This window comes from Pongo abelii, chromosome 16 (assembly GCF_028885655.2).
Source record: "Pongo abelii isolate AG06213 chromosome 16, NHGRI_mPonAbe1-v2.0_pri, whole genome shotgun sequence".
Classification (NCBI taxonomy): Eukaryota; Metazoa; Chordata; class Mammalia; order Primates; family Hominidae; genus Pongo; species Pongo abelii.
The window spans coordinates 105,141,915-105,149,886 of NC_072001.2; positions in this window are offsets into that span (position 1 = coordinate 105,141,915).

Sequence of the window (7,972 nt, forward strand, 5' to 3'; positions counted from 1 at the left end):
GGATGAGGCCAAATCTTTCTGAATCTGAGATAGCCTCTCAGCCTATGCATTGGCTGGAGTGTTCCAATGTGGAGGAAGGTAATACCAAAAGAGAGAGAATCACACCAGACTATGGGAGGTAAAGACTTGAGATTCCCTTCTTCTGGTTTAAAACTAAATCTGGTTTTCAAATAGGATGGAAATAGCTGAGATCAGACATCTCCTTTTCATGGTGGAAAATGAAGTTTATAATGAATTGGAGAGCATGAAAGTCAGAAAACTATGCATCTTTAAAGAACTTCATACTAGGGACAAACTGAAATTATTATAGGGGTTTATATGTGGGATTAGTTTTATAAGACATAATATAATTTAATGATTAAAGTTTGAAAATAAGAGATAGTGTGGAAGAAAAAGATAAAATATTTCAGAAAGCAGAAGATTTTGGGCACAAATATTTTACAGAAGAGAAGAAATTGAAAGGGAGTTTAGAAGGATAGAGAGATAGAAGCAACCATGACAGGGAAAGTTTTGTAATTAAAAGCATCTCTTTTACCTGTCTTTTCAGTCATAGGATGTGAATTTTTAGGAAGAGGAGAAATTCAGATAGCTTAATCTTCATTTATGTAAATACCCCAAAGACAAAGCTATATATAAGATTCTTCATATTGGAAAGGAAGCTAATTAGCTGCACAGGAGAGGGACCCACTGATGCTGCTGAGACAGACAATACCCAGCCCATTATTAGTTTCTCTTGGGGACTAGATCTCTGAGTCACACAATTTCCCCATGACAAAAGTATCAAAAGAATTGCCTGCTGATGAAATAGAGGGAAGGGAGGAAGGATTTGAGGTACTATATTGGCTAGTAAAGAAGAATCCCCATTTAGCATGGATAACCTTAGCGTATGAATTGTTTGGAATGACTGAGATGAGGGAGTGAAAATATATTCAGGGTGGACAGATATACCTTCACTTATGGCACCAAGAATGAAATTTGAAGAAATAAATATAAAACATCTGATCTTTAAATACAATGCCTATAATTGATAACAGGTGAATAAATGGATCCTTCTCCTGTTATCAGTTATAGCAAATGTTTACCTCTGGATGCCAACCTGTGCTCCCAAACTTTAGTGTGTTGAGGGTGAAGGTTTCTTTGAAAGTTTTTGACCTTTATCCTTCCTGAATTGACTGGCTACAATTAAAATTTGTATTTTTTTGGATCAATTTTTTCAGAGGTATTGGAAAAACAGATACAAATATAAAAGAAAAAATATAGAGAGTCATTCTGAGTTGTCTGTAACAAGAGTATGTTTCCATGAGGGTGAGATAATCATTCGAAAAAGGACCTGTATTGAGCCATTGAGACAAGCCTAGTGGATCCCCTTGGAGAAGCTTGGCTTTATTATTGATGTAAAGACACAGAAAAATCTAATCTCCAGGTTATCATGGTGGCCTGAAAGTGCAAAGCCTCACCTTGGTTTACAGTGGCATTTGTTTAGAGCTGTATTTTTTTCTCTTGTTCAGAAATGAGGAAAATGATTTTCTCTAGAACAGCAGCAGAATAAGAAATGTTGGTTGATCCCAAATTAATTTTTGAAAAATAGTAACATTCCAAAAATATGTAAGCAAGATAAAAACTGCAGAATAATGTGGGCAGAAATATTGTTTAAAATTAGGATACACAGTCAGTTACATGGATTATCGTCTACATAAGATGAGGTAAAACAGTTTAAGTGCTTAGGGAAATCACAACTATGGTGACATGAGAGGAAAATCTGTTCTATTGCCCCCACAGAGGTCTCTTCTGCAACACAATGAGCAGTACATAAGTCATTCTAATGCGCCAATGTGCTCCTGTTCTGATGTGCCTTGTTCTGAGTGGGAAACTGGGGTAGCAGGCAGAACAGCGCATTGAAATGAATGAGGGAGAATCTAGGCAGAAATAAGTTGCAGGGAGTTGGCCAGCCAGATACAGAACATGTTGTGATTTGAAGGCTATTTCCTGAGGCATGAATCATGGGTTTTCTTGGCAGCAAAAGGCCTTTGGGCTAACAGAGAAGCTGGAGTTGTTAATGAAGAGTTCATGAGACCTAGTAGTACAAGAGAGGACTGAGAGCGATAATTTACAGGCTTCACCTGAGATTGGCTCAAGATTGGAATTGGCTTAAGCTGCAAAAGGAATTCATTAGTGGATTTCACCCCAGAGACTTGAGGTGATGCAGGCAGAGGAAATTAATTGAGAATAGAAAAGGAGATTAAAAAGAGAAGGAAGTTCTTTAGTCTTATGACCTGTGATTGAACATAAGAAGAAAGCTGAAGCATCATTCAATACATTAGTCACGTTGCAATAGTTTTACTCTTTGCTATATTTATGATGTGATAGAGGTGAACATGACAAAGTCCTGCTCATGTCAAACTTAAAATGCAATGAGGAAGACATCATTGAATGAGAAATTTTGAGGGCTGTTAGTCTTACAAAAGAGGTACTAGGTAGTGCTAGAGGAATATACAATGGAAGGAACTCTTCTGGACTCAGGTTCTGGGAGGCCTCCGTGGTAAAATGATGAAACTGAAAGCTGAGATGTTAAGAGGCAAAACATGAAGGACAAATATTGTATACAAAATGACTAGCTAGTGGAAATCCCCAAAGTTGATAGAATTTGAAGTTTCCAGGCAAGTAAAAGAAAACCAAATTGGATCTGGAGTTGCAGGGAAAGAGTATGTTATTCTCTGAGACTGAAAAAGAGGAAGGAAGTCAGGTCTTGGATGGCCTACTATACCATGATAAAATACCAGTTTAAGGGCAGGGAAGCATGTGAAGTGTCTTTAGCAAAAGAATTACATGCTTAGATTAAAATTTTTTTTCTTTTACTGAAGCATAGATAATGGGATTTTAAGTGGGAAGATCACATAGGTGACTATATTCTCTTCCAAAAATGACATAGGTAGGCTTAGACAGGAATAATGGCGTTACAGATGAAAATAAGGAACATATGTAAGAGCTCTTTGGAAGGCAGAATAAATAAGACTTGATGATTTATTGATTTAGGGGTACTAGGGAGAAAGAAATCTATTATTTTCCCCAGATTTTGGGTTGTGCAACTAGGTAACTAGTTGGTACAAATTATTGTGACTGAGAACACTGAAAGAAGAGTAGGTTTGAAAAGAGGAAGGCTAGTTTAGTTGCAGACTTGAGTGGAAGTTCTTGTGTGGCATCCAGGAAAGTAGGAGGTTAGATCTGTGGATTAGGAACTCAAGAAATAGTACTAGCGTCAGGTGCAATGACTTGTCCCTGTATTCTCAGCTACTTGGGAGGCTGAAGCAGGCAGATTGCTTGAGGTCAGGAGTTTGAAACCAGCCTCAGCAACATAATGAGAACCTGCCCCTTAAAAAAGAAAGAAAGAATGAAAAAAGAAAAGGAAAGAAAAGGAGGAAGAAAGAAAGAAAGAAAAATACAAGGTTTGAGAGCCCCTAGTGTTTAGATGGTAATTACAGCTGTGGAAATGGGTGATACATAGGGATAGAATCTAAGTGAAAACAGGCCAAAGATGAAATTATGGGCAATAAGTTGATTGGTGGTTAAGCAGATGAGGAACACTCAACAAAAGACACAGGGAAGGACTTGCCCAAGAGGTAGGAGAAAAAGCCAGGAAGCTGTGGTGTTGCAGAAGCCCGGTAGAGTATTTGAAGATGGGGGAGATTAGCAATGATTAAGAGAAGTAATTCCCATTCATATGAGTGATAAAGCAGTTAAGTAGAATAACTTAGGAAAGTTCTTGGAGAATCACAGGAAAAAATAGCATAGGTACCAGTTTCTCTTGAGCTGTTATAATTTGCAAAGCAGTAGAAACAAAAACATGAAAAAAGTATGTGTAACTTCAATAGTTTTTATTTCAAATGCAGAAATCTTCAATGAAATTGAATATGCCTCACCATTTCTAGCTTTATTCTTATCCCAAAATACCAACCACAGATGCATAAGCTCCAGGGAACCTTTTGCCTGATTAGAACACCATATTTAAGAAACCAGTACCTCTAAACACATATCCTTGGGCGATTAGTCTCCTGTGAAACAACTGTTATTTCTACACATCTTTTTAGAATAAACTTGGATGACTGACTTTTGGAATGTTCTCATTTTTAGAATAATAGAGATGCAGGAAAAAGTGAAAATGCTCTGTCTGTATCTATTTAAAATATTGACAGCATTAAAGAAATTTATTCTCTTCCTGCAATCACTCAAATCTGAGCACAAAACTGAAATGGCATGGTAAACTGACAAAGCTCAAGGTAAAGTCAAATCTAAGTTCAGGGCTTTGCACAGGTATTACATAGTTGTTTTTCTTTCTTATTCTAATTTAAACAGAAATTAAAATAGAAATTTTAAAAATATACTTTATTAATTTATAATTTACCTAAGTTCACATTTTATTTATTCCACCTATATGCTTACTATGAGAAATTTATTATGTTTTGAAGCTGAAAGTAATTACAATTAGGATGTCTCAGAAAATGTCATTCAGGAAATAGTATTTGAATATCAAGTTTACTCCTGCAAATCAGCTTGGTTTTGTATTCTTATCTCTCTTCTCAATGGAAGTATATGAAATGAATCTCTTCTCTGTGGTGGCAAGTTAAAGATACCTCTGACTTAATCAATTTCTACATGGTACCTCTGCTAAAGTATCTCCCAAAATAGTAGTTCTTATCACAATAATGCTGGTAGCCATGTGACTCTCAGTGTTCTTGGTGAGACTGAATCATCTTGCACTCTGGATATGCACCATTTATTATGACATCCTGCCAGAACCTACAATCCATTTTCCCAGTCTTTCCATGGAGACGTTCATGTCTTTGTTTTTTAATGTGTAGATCCTAGACAGGGGTGATAGCAAAAGGAACAATGAACAAATATTAATCATGTGTTGTTTTAGGCAAAGGCTACACATAGAGAAATATACATGGCATAAAAAACAAAATCCCTGCTGTGATGTGATCTGACGTGACACAAATGCTTTGGATAAGTCTCCTGAAGAAGGATTCCAGATGGTTACCAAAATGAAAATATAAGATATTATTAATAAGAAACAGGTAGCTATGGATATAAGCCCACTGTGAGCAGTGACTACAAACTCTAGTTTGTAAGTGTCTACACAAGCAAGTTTCATGACACAAGGAAAATCACAGTGAAAACTATCTACTCTATTAGGGCCACAAAAAGGCAAGTTTATGGCAAAAACAAAAACAAACTGAGATACAGCATGGATTATCCTGACTATCCAGGGTGCCTCTAGCAAAGGAAACACACATTTTGGGGTTCATTGTGGTCAGGTAATGGGGAGGCTTACAGACTGGCAGTGTACCTGCTATATGCCATGGTTATGAGCAGCACCATCTGAATTTTTACGCATGACACAATTGAAAAATATCTGTATCATGCATCTTGGAAAAGAAATTATGCTGCAGTTAGTGAAAAGGTCAGAACTGTAGTAGAAGAAAGACCCAGATCAAGAAGATAAATGTTGGCCGGTAGGTAGTACCCGTGGAATTTAAATGAGAGTCAATAATTACTGTGAACACAATGAAGAGATTTTCCAGGATAATTCCCATGTAGAATACAGAGAAGAACCTAAAAAGAAAAAGATGCATCTCCCAAGAACTTGAAAGTCTAATCAATACAAATTTAGATACCACAGAATTATTTACTCCATCCATTGGCCATTGACTCAGTCAGTAGAGAAGAAGCTTTAGTATTCTGAAGGAAGAAAGTGAGGAGGAATTGAGAAATACAAATGCTACACGTTGAAGTGTTGTTTGACCATAAATGATTTTGTGGGAAATATGTGGCAAGTGCTGAAATATGAAGCTAGAAAACACACACAGAGAGAAAATGAAAGAAAGATAAATGAATTGTGGAAATGCGGTGATCACAAGTTATTAGACAAGAACAGCAAAGAAAAAAATCATGTGGGAATATGGCAGGTGGAGTGAAGGATTAGAGGGACAAAGAATATAATTTCCCTGACAGGGTACTTCTTTACCATGCGTATCGTGCAGTAATTATGGCTGCTTCAGTCTTACTCACCTATGTGCCACAAAACATCGTCCACGTAAGAAATAGTCACCCATATTTGAAATGTTAATACCCTTAATTGTATTTATCTGCATATACCCTTAGAGGATGTACTCTCTGATCAATTTTTTTTTTTTTGAGACGGAGTCTTGCTCTGTCGCCCAGGCTGGAGTGCGGTGGCGCCATCTCGGCTCCCTGCAAGCTCCGCCTCCCGGGTTCCCGCCATTCTCCTGCCTCAGCCTCCCGAGTAGCTGGGACCACAGGCGCCGCCACCGCGCCCGGAGAATTTTCTGTATTTTTAGTAGAGATGGGGTTTCACCGTGTTAGCCGGGATGGTCTCGACCTCCTGACCTCGTGATCCGCCCGCCTCGGCCGCCCAAAGTGCTGGGATGACAGGCGTGAGCCTCCGCGCCCGGCCTCTGGTCAATCTTTTACTTCACACGATCTCAGGCATTAATCACACATTGAAGAGTGACTGGCCAATGAGGGAAAGAGCAATTAATCTCAGAGGTACAGTAGCATAAAATGCAAAGGCTGACTCTTCTGCTGGTTTTCCAATACGTGTGATTCCAGCCAACCACTTGTTGACTTGTTGGAAGATTAAGACTCACTTTAAATAAAGTGAAACTCAACCCCCACAAAAAAGAGTATCTGAAACTCAGAAAGAGGGCTTTCCGATGCTTTGTTAGGAATCAGAGTCGGTGCTTTTGAGAGTTCTGCTCTAGGATTGATACTTTTGACAATTTGAATATGAAGTTGAGAAATAATGGTGTCTTTACTAAAACCAAATATTTAATCATGATACACTAAAAGCACGTAAAAACGACAGGGCCCACAGAGAGAAAGGTCACAATAGCTGGTCATCAAATATTTGAACTTTGTCCCATCAAGATGTTTTTAAAGGTCAGTAAAATTGATACCAACTACACTTTAGAGAGAACATCTGTTATTATCACTACGTATAAGTAGAAAGTTTGAAGATATCTATCCATAACATATTTGGATCCATTCATTATGTGATCGAAAGTGAAAAATTAGAAGTACATTTAAGAGTGACATACGAGAAAATCATTAAATAATGCAGAAAGGGGTAATTAAGATTCATACCAAAATGAACGTAGCCATTATAGATGATACAGATTTAGGTTTGTTGACAAGTCCAGTAAATTGTTAATGACAAAAGTTGGTTACAAAAGGATATGTCTTATGTAATATACTCTATTTGAATACACTGTAAAATATGTAAGTATGTACATCAGCATCTCCAGAGAACCACTTTGGATAATGGCATTTTAGGTAACCTTAATATTAAAAAGGTTGACCATCTATATTTTGTTATTTTCTATATTGTTATTTTTCTTTTTAATAAAAATTATGAGAAGGAAATGAAAGGAAAGCAATAGGAGAGAAAGAGCAAGGAAAGGAAAGAAAAAAGAAAAGAATACTGTGAGATTTACGGAGGGAGTGAAATTCGCTCTCTCTCCCTCTTACACACACACACACACACACACACACACCAGTTAGAGACAGATGTTTTGTGGCATTAGTTTCATAATTTTATTACCCTTTGTTAAAAATCACCATTCTCAATTAGTGAATGACAGTTATTGGGTGCATTATGAAAAAATACCTGGGTGTTTTATGCCAAATTTTAACCAGAATTCTACATGCTAATTTGTTTAGAAAAAAATGAATACATGTGAATGAATTTTGAGTTAGGGAATATAAATGATAACTGGATGGCATTTTACAGAATCCTTGGGTGTCCCAGTTATTTAGAACAGTGAGTCATACACTGAAAACAATAGGAAAACACTCTTATAAGCCATACCTTCATTTTGCCAATTAAATTTTATTATTAAATAATTTGTTCTTGTTTAGAAAAAAATGAATACATGTGAATGAATTTTGAGTT